The 16,383-nt window shown below is 39.9% G+C and overlaps 1 pseudogene; it reads right to left on the bottom strand.

The window, feature by feature from the left end:
• Positions 1–16,383, bottom strand: part of LOC124555368 — a 204,720-nt pseudogene that overhangs the window by 33,167 nt on the left and 155,170 nt on the right.

Raw genomic sequence — 16,383 nt, 5'->3', positions numbered from 1 at the left:
ATTAAGCAGAAAGGAAGGAGGAAGGGGATTCATCGACATAAAAAACCTACATTATGGACAGGTAGATAATTTAAGAAAATTCTTTCTAGAACGAGCAGAAACTAGCAAAATACACAAAGCAATCACTCATATAAATACATCGGCTACACCACTGCAATTTCATAACCACCTCTACAACCCTTTAGATCACGTAACATCAACAGATACGAAGAAAGTAAATTGGAAAAAGAAAACACTACATGGCAAGCACCCGTATCATCTAACACAGCCACACATCGATCAAGATACATCCAACACATGGCTAAGAAAAGGCAATATATACAGTGAGACAGAAGGATTCATGATTGCAATACAGGATCAAACAATAAACACCAGATATTACAGCAAGCATATTATTAAAGATCCCAATACCACAACAGATAAATGCAGACATTGCAAACAACAAATAGAAACAGTAGATCACATCACAAGTGGATGTACAATACTAGCAAATACAGAATACCCCAAAGACATGACAATGTAGCAAAAATAATACATCAACAGCTTGCCTTACAACATAAACTTATAAAACAACACGTTCCCACATACAAGTATGCACCACAAAATGTACTGGAGAATGATGAATACAAATTATACTGGAACAGAACCATTATAACAGATAAAACAACACCACATAACAAACCTGACATCATACTCGCCAATAAAAAGAAGAAATTAACACAACTAATCGAAATATCCATACCCAATACAACAAATATACAAAAGAAAACAGGAGAAAAAATTGAAAAATACATCCAACTGGCTGAGGAAGTCAAGGACATGTGGCATCAGGATAAAGTTGACATTATACCAATTATACTATCAACTACAGGAGTCATACCACACAATATCCACCAGTACATCAATACAATACAGCTACATCCAAACTTATATATACAATTACAGAAATCCTTAATTATTGATACATGTTCAATTACCCGAAAGTTCCTAAATGCAATATAGCATATACCGTACAGTTAAAAGGAAGTGACGCTTGATCAAGGTCCGCGTCACTTCCCATTTTTAACCAGACTTAACGCCTGAGAAAGTAAAGAAATAATAATAATAATAATCAGGTTACCTTACATTCGGAAAGCGGTTGTACTCAGGGACTGTTATATTAACTTGTAAATTGTAGACTGCACCAATTGGTCATCCTTTTTAAATTTTATTATGCAGATCTACATTTCGGCTAGAAGCTAGCCATTCTCAATGCACTGTTATTTTCACTCAAAGGATGTAAGTCTCTGTTGATCAGGCTTCACCCACGAAATCTAGATCTGTATAATAAAATTTAAAAAGGATGACTGATTGCTGCAATCTATAATTTACAAATAATAATAATAATAATAATAATAATAATAATAATAATAATAATAATAAAAGTATTTACGCACACCAACCATTCAAAACCACTCAAGAAGTTCCTAACTGCTGATCTTCACAAGGAGATCATGTGATGATATAGGACTAAATCGGAACTACACTAACTGAGTTCCTTACCTTCATAAAAATTGATTTTGTTACAACTGGGATATCATATGATAGATGATCACAACCTGGGTCAAATGGTTCTTTCAGATAACTACCATGCTTCGCAGCACCCAGGGCAATCAGTTCATCAGGATTTACACTACATAATAACTCTGAATTGGGAAACATTTCTGAGACAGATTGCTGAATTATTGGGATTTTCGCAGATCCACCGCACAGGAGCACCTAAAAGAAATATTTCAGAATTCTGTAGTACACTCATAACATTAGTAGAAATAAGAAAAGGTCTGAAAAGTTAAATAGACATACAAGAGGGAGCTTATGTAACTAGTAACATAAATCTTACTCTGGTCAATATAGTAATTCTTAAACAATTCAGTAATTTGTAATCAAACAATGGAAACTCCAGAAAAGAAAATCAGCAATGTAGGAAAAGACAGATCGCTACTTACTGTGAAGAAGAAACAACAAGTTGCAGACAACACAATTAAAAGGCACTCACTTATAGCTTTTGGCCACAGCTTCATAAGTAAAAGGCAAAACACACACACACACACACACACACACACACACACACACAGCCATCATTTCCAGCATCTCGGGCCACAATGCTTACGGTAAGTAGCGTTCTGTCAGTAATTTGTAAGCTATTTAGCATAACTATAACAGAGTCATGCTGTTTCACTTTATGGATCATTCTGTCCCAAAACTGACGCAGAACAATATATTTCAATAACCAGGTGCTACAATGATGCATCCATCAGGAAACGAATTTTTGTATACAACTGCTGGAAAACAATAGCACGCCATCCACTAAGACAAATCTCATACAAACATTATACAAAATCTCAGGCAGAATCATGGACGTATATTAAAGGTGGATGATGTACAAAAAGTGCAAATGGATGATGAGAGATCGTTCATTTGCTTGCTGTACAAAAATAAGAGAATGGTTTGCTTCAATTTGTATTTCGTCTTCATTACAAGAAAACGGAGACACTAGTATCTGAAGAGATCATAACAGAGGTGAAATGATATGTAAGTAGCACACTTTGTTTGACAGAAACAGCTTTGTGTTTCACAAGTGAGTCAATGGAGGAACAGCAGCAATGCTAGACAATTTGCAGTATGGTATCACTTATAAATCCTCATGCTCTCTCAAGACAGCATCACAATAAGCATGTGCAGTGCAACAAAGAACAACAATTGTATGATGCCTCTTCCCCATATTTTGACTCACTGAACAGTCAATCACAAATTTATTTCAAATTAACTATACCTGTTACCAATAAGGATGAGAACAGCTTCATGTGTAAGACATCTCAAATTATAAACACAAAACGTATAAATCTGACAGAAAAAACTACTTTACAAGACAAATAAATGTTAGTTTGAGTTGATATCTTCCTTCTAAACGAAGCCCAGCAATCTACGTACATCATAAAAGACACAATATACAGAATATACTGTATGAGCTACAAAAGGTACATGGCCTAGCCAAAAGAGCAGCCAATTTTCCTCTATATCAGTGTCAATGTGTGCTGGATGTACATCACTGCACATGACCATTTTGATACATGTCATGGCATTCACACAGCAAACTCTCCGCAGGGTATCTACTGCAGACAGTGGAATAAGTCTTATAACATTGGAATAGAACAATTTGGAACACACAGATCTCTTACAGGGTGTATACGGGGACAAGGAGAAAAAATTCCTGGATCTCCCGGTGAAAAATACATTTTCTCCCGTGTGAAAATACACTTTTTCCCCTGTTAAGTGACATTATACTTTCCGTCAGAACTGTAAAACTTATCAATCCTTTGAACGGATATGGTTTTATACAGCAGCATAGAATTTCTCAGCACTTTAGAAAATGAAACTCAGGGGGAAAAAACGCGTTCTGGGAAGATCTTTGATGGGCAGCAACATGTATGCTGCATATTTTTGTATTAAGGAAGTATAAATTCGAATTCCACCAAAGGAAAAGTTGATGGCTTAAGTTAATATCCATAGTGTTGCTACAAGAAAAGCAAAGCTTTCACATAGAATATTTGTCTCGAATATAAATAAGCTACAGGATAAGCTAAGCTTTCACATATAATGTTGATCTGTTTAGTGCTTGTTCCACTTTAAGATACATCACACAAATACGCCAGTAAAATTTTTAATACCGACATAAATCTCTGATCTTCTGGGCTCAAAATTCTTCTAAATGGCTCGTCATCAAAGAGTTGATTTTTAAATGAGAGCAAACACTCTGCGATTTAAGAAATTCATTGTACATTCTTGCACATAGTTCCTTTTGCGTAAAAGGAAATTTACTTTGAAAATATCACTTTTCGAACCGCAATTCTCAATATTTTCCTGCGACCTGTTAAAAATAGATTCATTTCAGCAGTTGCCAGAGAGCACCAGATAAGAGGCGTCACCATGCTTGCACAGCTACGGTGACGTAGGAAGCCCGTATGTTCATACATGTAAAACATTAAAAGATCTTTCTTACATTATGTCATAAGGGAAACAAGACATCAGAGGACACACCAAGAGCATCGGAAGTTCGTGAACCATACTAAAAAGCATAGTTTGACTTAAAGCGCACATTCGCATGTCCAGATTCCCAATGATGTAGGCCTCAACCTCATATTAAGCTTTTCAGTGTGGTTTTCAGGATGTAAATTTTCTTGGAGTACCAGTACTGTATTATCTCATGTTTGGATCTTTATTATGGCATAATTCCGTACGTGCTAGAAGATGGAATCGTGCACTTGAAATGCAGTGAACAGTTGAAACTAGCCAATAGAGTGGAATTAAACACTGCGTGTCAAATTTACTGCCTCAGCAGGAAAGCTTAATAAAAGCCAAATTTCTTGAGAAAACCTACAAAAATAACTACACTGTTCTGCAAGGTGATCAATGCTTGACTGTCAGAAAGGTGGAAATAAAATAAATTCTGAAACTAGTAACACATTTTAGCCTACCAAAATTATGTGAATGTATTTTAATTCACTTGATAGCTCCCAACCACAGAAATCCGTCTTGTTTTCATTTGACGTGAGAGCAGTAAACGAAGAGGAAACACAAAAATCACTAAACGTAAACACGTGTCACGTGGAGACCCTCCACTATAGCTCAGACTGCTCTGCACACACAAAGAAAAAAAAAACTTTTCAAAAAAGTTCATTTTGTAGCGCACATTTTTCTGAAGAGTCTGATACATAAAACATATATCTGAGAGGAAATGTAAGAGATGTTATTTGGTCTTAAGTGTGCCGAAGTGCAGTGCCACGCCTCTTCAAACAACAATCTTATACCACACATCACTGTATTTCGCTCTGTGTAACTCAAAGGTGTATATTTTGTAACGGATCCCATCAAACTATTTCAGGACTGTGGAAATTAAAATTCCTGTAGTCTCTCTCCTTCTCCCAGTCAGCCGGTTTGACATTCTGCCACTCTTATTTTTAAAAAACACGCAATTAATACTGGATGGGATTATTTGTAACCAGGAGAACAAGAACTCTTCACAAAATCAGGACTCTTTATTACCTATTAGCTAATAACTTGCTCTTCTGTGTGACATAAAATTAAATATAGGATACCTAAAACCAGTAAAGACAAGAGACATGCAAGACAGTACACATTTCTTCAATCCTTAGGTCCTAGTGATTTTTCTCTCTAATCCTGCTACAGCTTTACATGGTGTGCTTTCCTTTCTGCGAAAGAACTATTACCTCATCAAAGTTTGTCAAACATTTTGCTACATGATAAATCGAAATGTCGTCTAATACTGAAAAAGCTGTTAATACAAATAGTACCCAAGAATGGTGTGGTTTCTCAATCTAACTACATCTATTTTGTCACTGTTTCCTGGATAAAACGAAATAGGCCATTCCAATACTGCAGCAATTGTAACACACACCAAATAAGGAAGACTGTTTTGGCAATAATGATCATTTTTATATTACAGCAATATAATTCACGAAGTAGCAACACAGAATATCTGTTTTCCTACTACAATCAAAAAGCTTTATGTTAGGAACTAGTTTCAAATTTCATTCATATGCTCCAGTTTCATGCACGAGACCGAAAAGTAGTAGAATAAAATTTTTGTATGAATTTGGAATCGTCATATTCTTCCATAATTTGTGTGATGTCCCCATTTCTTCTCCTTCCTCATACTAACAAACAATCTTGTCATCACTAACTCTGTAACTATTCCTACTACTGTCAAAACTCATTCTCCGTTTAACTTTACTAACCCTGCCACAATCACTGGTTTAGTTATCCAGCGATTATTCTCCGGTTAGGTGTTAGTATGTGTTCGTGCAATGCATTTTCCGCACTACTCCCAGAATGGAACTTAAGCAGCTGCTAGCTCGTGACTACAACTGGCCCTGTCTAATGTAGCGATGTGGCCAAAAATTTTCCGTCAAAATTCACTTTCTTGGATACACCGAGAAGATAATACATAATCTTTCTTACCTGTTATTCCTGTTAGTCATTTATTTCAACTCTGGTAATCTGAATCTATGGATTTCACTAGTAATTATAACAACGCTGAACATTTGCAAGCCAAATCAACCACATAAACAAGCAGCAGTTGGCATTCACCGGTTCGGCTTTATTCCACTCAGCTCGTATAGCCCCATCCCGTTTTGTCTGGAGGAAAGTTCATGTCTAGATGTGATGAGGATTCCCCTGGCAGAGATATCACGTACACTATGCACGCATTCAAAAATCAACTTAGAATGTGTTCAAAAATGTCCAAAAACCAGCAGAAGTGCATTTCAAAATCATATGAACAATCGACAGACCGACGTGCGCTGGATGCTAGGTGCTTTGTAAAAGAAGGTTTTTCCCCCTCAAGAATATGAATCTGCCCTCTCCCCACGCAATTGTTGCCCGGTTCAGATACAACTGTTTGCCCCCCCCCCCCCCCCATGTGGCTGGTTGCTGCTACTGCTGCTTGCACAGCCAACAGCCACATTTCTGTAGCCAGAAGCAGGAGAAGGTATTACTCATACGCGTGTGCATGAGCCCGCTCGTAACTGCTTAAATGAATCTAATTTAAACAGTTGTGACGTCACACTCATCGGAGGCAATTCGTTGTTATGAAGCATTGCATAGTCTTCCTACAGCCTTTAACACATTTTACTGTTGACAGACGCTTGTACGTGCACTGTGTCATTTTATATGGCGCATTTCCTTTGCAATTTAAGTTTTATTTTCATTTTTTTCTCTCGTTCATGTTTTAATGCTGCAGTATTATTCTGGAGTAGCGGGATACAGTAATATCCTTTGTTAGAGTATCGGTTCTTACCAGTCAAAGTTACACAAATTTAACTGGAAACTAAAACAACGAAAAATTTCCAGAATTCTAAAAAATTCCCTGGTTTTTCCTGGTTTTCTCCCGGATGAACAAATTCCCGGGTTTTTTCCAGATCTCCCGGTTGTCCCGGGTCGTATACACCATGCCTTACAGATTGGGGAAAACAGCAACAGTATAGAAGATGCCAACATAAAATATGTTTAAGGTCAGGTCAACTGCTTTTGGAATGGCAAGAGAGTGACAGACTGTCTGTCAATGCCAGTGTCAGCTTCTGACATGAAGAACCACTTTCAAGATTAAAAATTTGTGAAAAGTAGACTCTATAAATGACAACTGATGAATTGTGCATTACCAAATGTGCTCCACATCATTACCCTGGAAGAAGATGGCAAGCAGATATTTTGCCTGCTTAAAGGCAAAATTCATGGACATCTCTGGAAATTTAATTACTGTGTAATTCTTCCTTTGAATCACACTGATATGAAATGAAACCTTGTGCTTGCAGTTTAATATGGAATCAAAGTGACAACTGATGCAATTGCACTCATTGTCCTTCTCAAAAACCACAAAGAAAGGAAAAGGAAGATAATAGATTGCAATGTACCATTCATTGTAATTAGGGAGAGAGAATACAAGCACAGATATGATCAAAATGAGGAAGGAAATAGGACAAGCTTTTCTGTAACGAACAATCCCAGCAAATGCTATATCTATTTCAGAGGGGGAGAGGGAGGGACTATGACAACCCTAAATGTGGATGGCTCAATGTCGATTTGAATTCTGGTCCTTCTGAATATGAATCCAGTGTGCTAACTACAGTGTTCCCTGGTGCAGGGTGGAGTGGCTACGAGCCAGCACGGTGCAAACAGGCGATGGAGGCGAGGTGGGAGCCCGAGAGGTTCCAGGGAAAGGCAGCTGCAAATCTAACAAGTTCTCACATTGAGGCATCTCAGCTGCTCGATAGACTATCAGTGGCCAGCTGACCACTGAATTCCACTGTGCTGGCTGCTCACATTCCACACAATACTGATGCGGCTTTTGCCCCGAGCGTTTGCAGCATGTTCTTGACGATGCTGTGTGGCCCCGGCTGACACCCAGCTGAGTCACAGTAGGGGATGCCTACCATGTGAAGATGCCTAGTGTGGATACCTGCTGCACTCTGAGCGGTGGTCAGCCATGCTACTGGAGATGACCTGGTGTAGTCCACTGCAAATTGGGACTAATTGTGGGGAGGGACGTAGTGTATAGAGCTGTTGTCCATCTGTGGCCTCAAACCAGTGACTTTTTATTGGCAGGTCCACGTGGTATCCTCATTTGGCAAAACCCTGTCGCCCCAATTCGGCTGCAAGACTAAGAATAAATCCAGTACAAAAATTACTTGTACTTATTGTCAATAGCAGTGCACCATTCATTCATGCATACGCAGCACCATCAGTCACGTATCCAAAAAATCCACTGCCACTGTCAGTTTGGACAACTGCCTTGCCCTTTGCTGCATTAGTATATGCAGTACTGCTGAGTTCACTGTTTCAACAAGCTAACCTACATCAAAACACTGCACTGGCCTTGTTGAATTATTACAGTGACAACATCCCGTGCTCGCCTGCTTTCATAGCTGTGGCAATGCACTGCTCAGATTTACTCTAATATGGCCATACATGAGAGTTGAGATAAACATGGGTATTTTTTTTAAAAAAAAAAAAAAAAAAAAAAAAAAAAAAAAAAAAAAAAAAAAAAAAAATATCCAACCCAGTGGGTCAAATTTAGTTTTTGTGGGTTTCATTGTTCTTTCTATTTTTCACATTGACGACAGTTCAATTAAAATTCCTATTATTAACTTATTCAAAATGTAACCCATTCTTACAATTACTTTATTAGGCCCCTTTTCTTGCCCTGCTAGCACTGCATCCATTGAGAGGATCTTCTCCACCTACTGGCTTGTTTGGTCAAAATTAAGAAATAATTTACGAGAGAGACAGGACCTGACAAATTAGTGAAGATCTAAAAAATCTCTGCATGCTTCATAAAGAATGTACTTTACATTCATTATTAAAGTTTTTTTCTGGTAGTGTAAATGTTATTTATCTGTGTGTCTTATATTGCAAGAAAAGTTAAATACAATATTAATTAAAAAATTCTTCCGATATTAAATAGTTGCCTTTACTACATACGATGGCTTTTTTGAATTTGAGTAAGGCTAACTATATTGTGTTATACTACTTTACAAGCGCCTCCCCCCCCCCCCCCTTACACACACACACACACACACACACACACACACACACACACGAACAAGACGCACCATTTTCATATCACACTACTTGTTTGTACAAACTACAAATAAATTTTATACCCAAAACAACTAGCAAGTTGCTGACATGTGTTAGATACTGCAGCAAATCTTTCTTACTAAGCTGCTTGTTGCTATTTGCTTAGAAGTCTTCTTTTTGCACTTATTTTCACTTCTGGCAATTTAAACCTTCATGGCTTGTCCCAGTGCTTCCTTTTCTCTTAATCCTAAATTTACACCTACCCTGCATTCACACTACAAAGTTATACTCTCACTCTCTCTTATGCTCTATGGATCTAGTCTACTAAAACCTGGAGTATTGGTGGTTTATGCTGATGACTGGCTCTCCACCTCAAAAGAATAAAAGCTACACGCACCAGAGTCAGAGCCACTGTGGCACTTGGTACTGCAGCACTCACAATCATTGTCATATGTCGTCATCCTTCTCTGAAATGCTCTACGTGTTGCATTAAGTGCTTGGCTGAAATGACCCCTTCCTGCACAGCAATAAATCATTCCAGGGAATGGATTAGGTTAGGTTCTAGAGTTTGATTAACAAATTTTACATTCTGCATTGGTAACAACTCTAAAGGCACATGCGGCAATTACAACTTTGTCTGTGAGATGTTCAATTGCACAATTCTTGTAATTGTGGCTAGTAGATGGAAAGTTCACCCTCTTATGTCGCATGTAGTAACATTTACTAATAACCTACTTACCCTTTTAAAGTTCAATCCGTCTGGCCTCCATGAGCTTCCCCTAACTTCTATGTATTCCAAAGGCTCGATACGTGCTCACAAATTGTTATTCAGTGTGTTTTTCTGTCAATGGGTGACTGATGATATGGTGTGCCTGTGTCTTCTGCACTGAGGAAACTTTATAATCTTCTCACACCATGATGAGCTGCTATGCAATTACAAGAGGTGGTTTGCCAGCCTCAGAGCATACAGTGGAGCTGATTATAAAAGGTTTGGTGGCTAACACTATTTCCGCATGATTGACTGCTTCACAGGTTTTCATCTACAATGACTGAGCATACTGACACATCACACAACCATAATCAACTTGAGACCAGGCAAAATGCACTATAAAAAAAAAAGAGCTCCCCATATTCTGTGACCAACATATCTAAAAATACTGAGTGCTTCCAGAGTTCACTCATTTTGCTATCTTACATACAGCAGCACAGCTTGCGACAGACTAATCGGAGCTGAAAATCTTGACAATTGAACTGAAGCAGCTAAGACATATGAACTAATATTCTCATTTATTTGCCTTGCACTTGCTGCTGGTATACACTAGACAGCAATACTCATGGTAAATAAAAGAAGAAGTGAAGATTAGGGTCTTATAGCCCAACAATGACAAGGAAGTGAGAGTACGAGCTCAGTGTATGCAGGCATCAGGAACGAAATCGCCCACATCCTTTTCAAGGGAACCGTTCTGGCATTTGCCTACATTTATTTGGAGAAATCACAGAAGTTTAAATTTCACACTGTGTCCCGGATGGTTCAGTGGTTACTGCACCTGTGTAGTATGCAGGAGAGCCCAGATTTGAGTCTCGGTCCAGTACACATTTTCGCTCATCGCCACCGATTCCACTTAACGTCCTGCGGCAGCTGACAGCAGTTATCCCCCTTCAATTTACATATAATTTTTCATAGCTGCAGATTCTGCACCGTGGTGTCTGTTCTTTTAGGCAAACATTATGCATTCACATATTTTGAGAATTTACACACACACACACACACACACACACACACACACACACACACACACACACACACACAGTGTTTCCTAACAGGAAACATAGGTAAGTGAAAAGAACTGGAGAATAATGTAAAATCATCATCATCATCACCACCACCACCACCACCACCACCACCACCACCACCACCACCACCTTGCATCTGTGACATACAATGAAGAGCCAAAGAAACTAGTACACTTGCCTAATATCGTGTGGAATGTGAGGTTCATCCATAAAGGAGACCAAGTATAGAATACTAGTACAACCCATTCTTGAGTACTGCTCGAGTGTTTGGGATCCCCACCAGGTCGCATAAAAGGAAGCATCGAAGCAATTCACAGGCAGACTGCTTGGTTTGTTACCAGTAGGTTCGATCAACAAATGATTATTACTAAGGTGCTTTGTGAACTGAAATGGAAATCCCTGGAGGGAAGACCACATTCGTTTTGTGAAATACTATTGAAAAAAGTCAGAGAATCAGCATTTGCTGCTGACTGAAGAATGATTCTACTGCCATCAATGTAGTACATTTTGCTTAAGGACCATGACAATAAGATAAGAGATATTACAGTTCATATGGAGGCACGTAGACAGTTGCTTTTTCCCTTGCTCTATTTGCAAGTGGACAGGAAAGGAAATGATTAGTGTTGGTACAAGGTACCTTCTGTCATGCACCATAAGATGGCTTGCTGAGTACGTATGTAGATATAGAGCTTGAAAATTCATCTGAAAGTATGATGCTATGGTCATAGCCTTGAATCACTGACACAGAAGAGCAATACAGTATAATAAAATTAAAAAAAAAAAAAAAGAAATAGAACATGAGCATTATCACAAGAAGAAACACCTGACTCAGAATTGTTACACAGTGCAAAAGGGAATGGTAAAAGGGAGGGTTGGGGGCATGGAAGGGTATGAGGGATTGGGGAAGGGATGGAGAAAGGGTAATGTAAAATCGTAGTAACTCTACCAGATGACTCACCTTGTTTATGTCTCTGCAATCGATACCTGCTTGGCTCAGTGCTTCTTCTATGGGGGCAGTGCACATTTTCACAGCTGCACTAATCAAATTTTCAAATCGTGCTCTCGTCACATTGTAGCTAAAGTCTGTTCCTTCATAAAGAGACTCAATAAAACAGTGAGCTGTACTCATTGTGGACAAAATGTGTTTGCACTGCTCTGCAGAACTGTACAATTTAGCCATAGCACACCGACTATCATTTGGATCCAACTTCCATTTTCTGCAATAAGAAGGAAGTATTATGTTTAAATGGCCCACACATATTGAATAATGGTATCACTAGTCAGTCTTTCTTCTTTTATTAAAAAATTGGAAAGCGAACAGTTAAGGTTGTTATAATAGTTTTTCACCACAACAACTGCTCAGTTTTTGATGTGTTCCAATAAGAAACTCTATAGTAGAATTAAGGGAACTGATAATTACATATCAAAATGATAGATTACTACTCACCACATATGGGAGGTGCTTGGTGGCAAACAGGCACACTGATAGAAGACTGTTTGACATTGTAAGCTAAAATACTAAGTCCTTTGTCAGATGTAGACAATCTCTCTCTCTCTCTCTCTCTCTCTCTCTCTCTCTCTCTCTCTCTCTCTCTCTCTCTCTCTCTCTCTCTCTCTCTCTCTCTCCCCCCCCCCCTCCCCGCCCCCCCTCCATCTACACACTATGGCCCAATGTCTCCACTGTTTAAAAATACACAGATTTATACTGTATCTCTTAATACATGGTGTTCTGCATTTATTGTAGCACCACAAAAGGCAGAGATGACAAAATGGGAAAGAAAAAAAAAAAAAAAAAAAAAAAATGAAACGGCAAAACTTAATTGTGTGCTGGTTCACAGCCACCATAAGAGGCTCATACCAATTGCTAAAACCCAATGATTTAACAGGATATTTAAGGTACCTAGATTAAAAGACAGCCAAGTCTATTTCTTTTGAACATGGACTTCCAAGCAGCATTAAAGCTTCCATAAAATGTGTACACGTTGTTAAGTAAAACGCAATAATATCCTTCAAAATCAATGACGAGTCTATTCAAAAATAACGCCAAAATTGCATTTCAATGCAAAACACCCAGCTTCAGAGACGATCGCTTCAAAAACTAGCCAACTAACTGTAAAGTTCTTACAAGTCCGTTATATAGGAGACCATGTTCATATAAGCAGACACCTGACTGCACATGAGCATGGAAGGCAGTGTTGTTCGGAAGTGGATTTTCTTTAGTTTTGAGTCTAAATATCCTGATATCTGTGACCTGATTTTATATAGGTTACAAACAAATATTCTGTTATGGAATATCATTCATATAAGTGATAAAAACATTCTCTTCCCTGGAAACGGGAGGGGGGGGGGGGGGGGGGGGGCAGGCGATAGTGTATAGAACACTTGTGAGACCCATTATTGAGTACTGCTAGAGTGTTTGGGATTCACATCAGGATGGATTAAAGGAGGACATCAAAGCAATTCAAAAGCGTGTCAGTAGATTTGTTACCAGTAGGTTCAATCAACATGAAAGTATTGCAGAGATACTTCGTGAACCCACATGGTTATCCCCGGAGGAAAGCTGGCATTCTTTTCCCGAAACACTACTGAGAGAACTTAGAGAATCAGCATCTGCAGCCAACTGCAGAACAATTCTACTGCCACCAACATAGCATCACATATGGACTGCACAGACAATGTAAAAGAAATTAGGACTCGTATGGTAGCATGTGAACAGTCATTTTCCCCTCACTCTGTTTGCAAGTGGAACAGGAAAGAAAATGACAAACATTCGTACAAGTTACCCTCTGTCAGGCACCATTAGGTGGCCTGCAGAGTATGTATGTAGATGCAAAACAGAGGAGGTTGCAAGGTATTATGTTATTTCTTTCTCAGTACAGGAAACTTTAATGACCAACATATTTTTTTTAATTTTCGTTTCTTCTAAAAATACCACGCAATGCCTGCTCCTAGCAGCTGACTATCTGAGCAATTTAGACAGAAGTCTGGCACTGAACATAATGTCCTGGCTTTGAAGGTGTCTTTCCTGTGGTGTTACCACACCATTGGCATTTGTAGCACCACATTAGATTGGGTACCTAAAATTTTACTTTTAGTATAATAAATAAAACCTTGATGAGTTCTAGGATAGCCAACTGAATGTTACGGTGAAGGCAACAGTTCTCTACAGTTCACCATTCACTTACATCATCAAATTCCTCTCTTCTGTTATGCTTCCGATTCCCCACTACTTTTTCAGTTCAGCAGTGTCAATGTCCATGACGTCCCTACAACTTACAAGGCCTTATGGTAGCTGAGGGTATCGTGTTTTTCTACTCCACAACAAAGACATTCAGACAAGATTGTGCCTTTCAACAATGATCAAAGTTCAATTTCCTGGTGCAGTTCCAGAGGGTTTTGGTGACTGGTAATGACCCACCCGTAACGTGGAGATATTTCTTTCGTCTTAGTTGGGATCCACATGCATTCCCACAAACAGCTTGGGTTCTGTACAGTCCACCCAGATAGAGAGCACTGACTGCCTATGTAGGTGTTATAAAACTACGGAGTGGCAGGTTCACCTGAGGTTACCACTAACGACCATTTCGCCTCAATGGTCATCCATCCCATCAGCACACATCTATGAGGTCTTTTCTTCTTCTTTTTTTTTTTATTAGGGAGAGGGAGGACATCATGTTTCAATTGTCATAGCCATGTAGTGTACCAATTAAGTAAACCTGGCACAAATAATGCTGGGCAAGCCAGTAATCAACAGACTGCACAAAGAGTGGCCTAGTTGGTTGGTTTAAAAGAGTGAGGAAGTGACCAAACTATGAGGTCATCGGTACACTGTTCCAAAGGAAACAATGCCACAAGGGTGAGAGTAAGACAATGAGACAAGACCAAACAGAATGAAAGGAAAAATGACAACGACTGAAAGTCAACACACTTAAATGGACAAAAGGGGACAAGAAAACCACAAAGACGCAAAAAACAGGTAGAAGATCTTAAATCAAAAAAGCACGTTACCATGGCTGGCTGACAATGAGGATAAAAAGGAAAAGCCCGCCACTCTGCAACACATTAAAACCCCCACCCTGAAAGCACGAGGGTGGAGGACACACAGGGATGAAGGACATGTGCTAAAACTTGGAGAAAATGATAAAACACGCCCTCAAGAATAAAATGTAAAACTAAAGCTGCTGTTGAGGCATTATTGCCCAACACTGAAGGTAGGGTGCAGGGAAGGTTAAAAGTCCGCTGCAGAGCGGCGGAAAGTGAGCAGTCCGGCAAGAGATGGACGACTGTCATTCGTGAGCCACAGTGACACCGAGGTGGGTCGTCACGAAGGAGGAGGTAACCATGAGACAGCCACATATGGCCAATGCGGAGCCGACAGAGAAACACAGAGTCCCTGTGAGAGGCACGCACAGAGGTCTTCCACACATTCGTAGTTTCCTTAAGGGCACGCAGAGGCACGCACAGAGGTCTTCCACACATTCGTTGTTTCCTCAAGGGCACGCAGCTTGCTGTGCGTACTGAGGTTATGCCATTCTGTCTCCCAAAGCCACAAAACCTTGCGGCGTAATACTGAACTCAGGTCAGTTTCAGAGAAGCCGATCTCCATAAGCGGTTTCTGCGTAGCCCTTTTAGCCAACCTGTCGGCAAATTCATTGCCTGGGATTCCTACTTTACCTGGGGTCCGGACAAACACCACTGAATGACTGGACCATTCCAGGGCATAGACGGACTCCTGGATGGTCGCTACCAAAGGATGATGAGGGTAGCACTGGTCAGTAGCTTGTAGGCTGCTCAAGGAATCAATACACAGGATAAATGACTCACTTGGGCATGAGTGGATGTGCTCAAGAGCACGAGATATGGCCGCCAGCTCTGCAGCGAAAACACTGCAGCAATCACGCAAGGTATGCTGCTCTATATGTCCTCCGTGACCATAGGCAAAGCCAACATGACCATTAGCCATCGAGCCATCGGTGTAAACCACTTCGTGGCCCCAGTACGTGACGAGAATCGAAGCTGCAGCCTAGATGTACACGACTGAGGTGTTCGTGAATGAACCTCAAGTGTAGGTGGTGAAGGCAACAACTGAAGCTCAGACAGAAGGGTTTGAACACGAACTGCAATTGTAAGCCCTGACCTGGGCCGCCGATGCAGGAGATGAACCGCCACGGGCAGGAAAAGGAGACCGGAATTCAGATGCGCAAGAGAACTACAAACGTATGCAACGTAACTGGAGAGCAACTGTGCACACCTAACCTGCAATGGAGGGACTCCGGCCTCCACCAGGACACTATTCACCAGACTCGTCCTAAAAGTGTCTGTCACTAGGCAAACGCCACAGTGGTGCACTGGGTCGAGCAAACGCAAAGCTGAGGGTGCAGCCGAACCATAAACCAGACTCCCATACTCAAGGCGGCATTGAACAAGGGCTCTGTAGAGCTGCAGTAGCGTACA

Source organism: Schistocerca americana, chromosome X, assembly GCF_021461395.2.
Source record: "Schistocerca americana isolate TAMUIC-IGC-003095 chromosome X, iqSchAmer2.1, whole genome shotgun sequence".
Lineage (NCBI taxonomy): Eukaryota > Metazoa > Arthropoda > Insecta > Orthoptera > Acrididae > Schistocerca > Schistocerca americana.
Note: the sequence above shows the minus strand (reverse complement) of the source record. Positions and strands in the feature narration are given on the sequence as shown.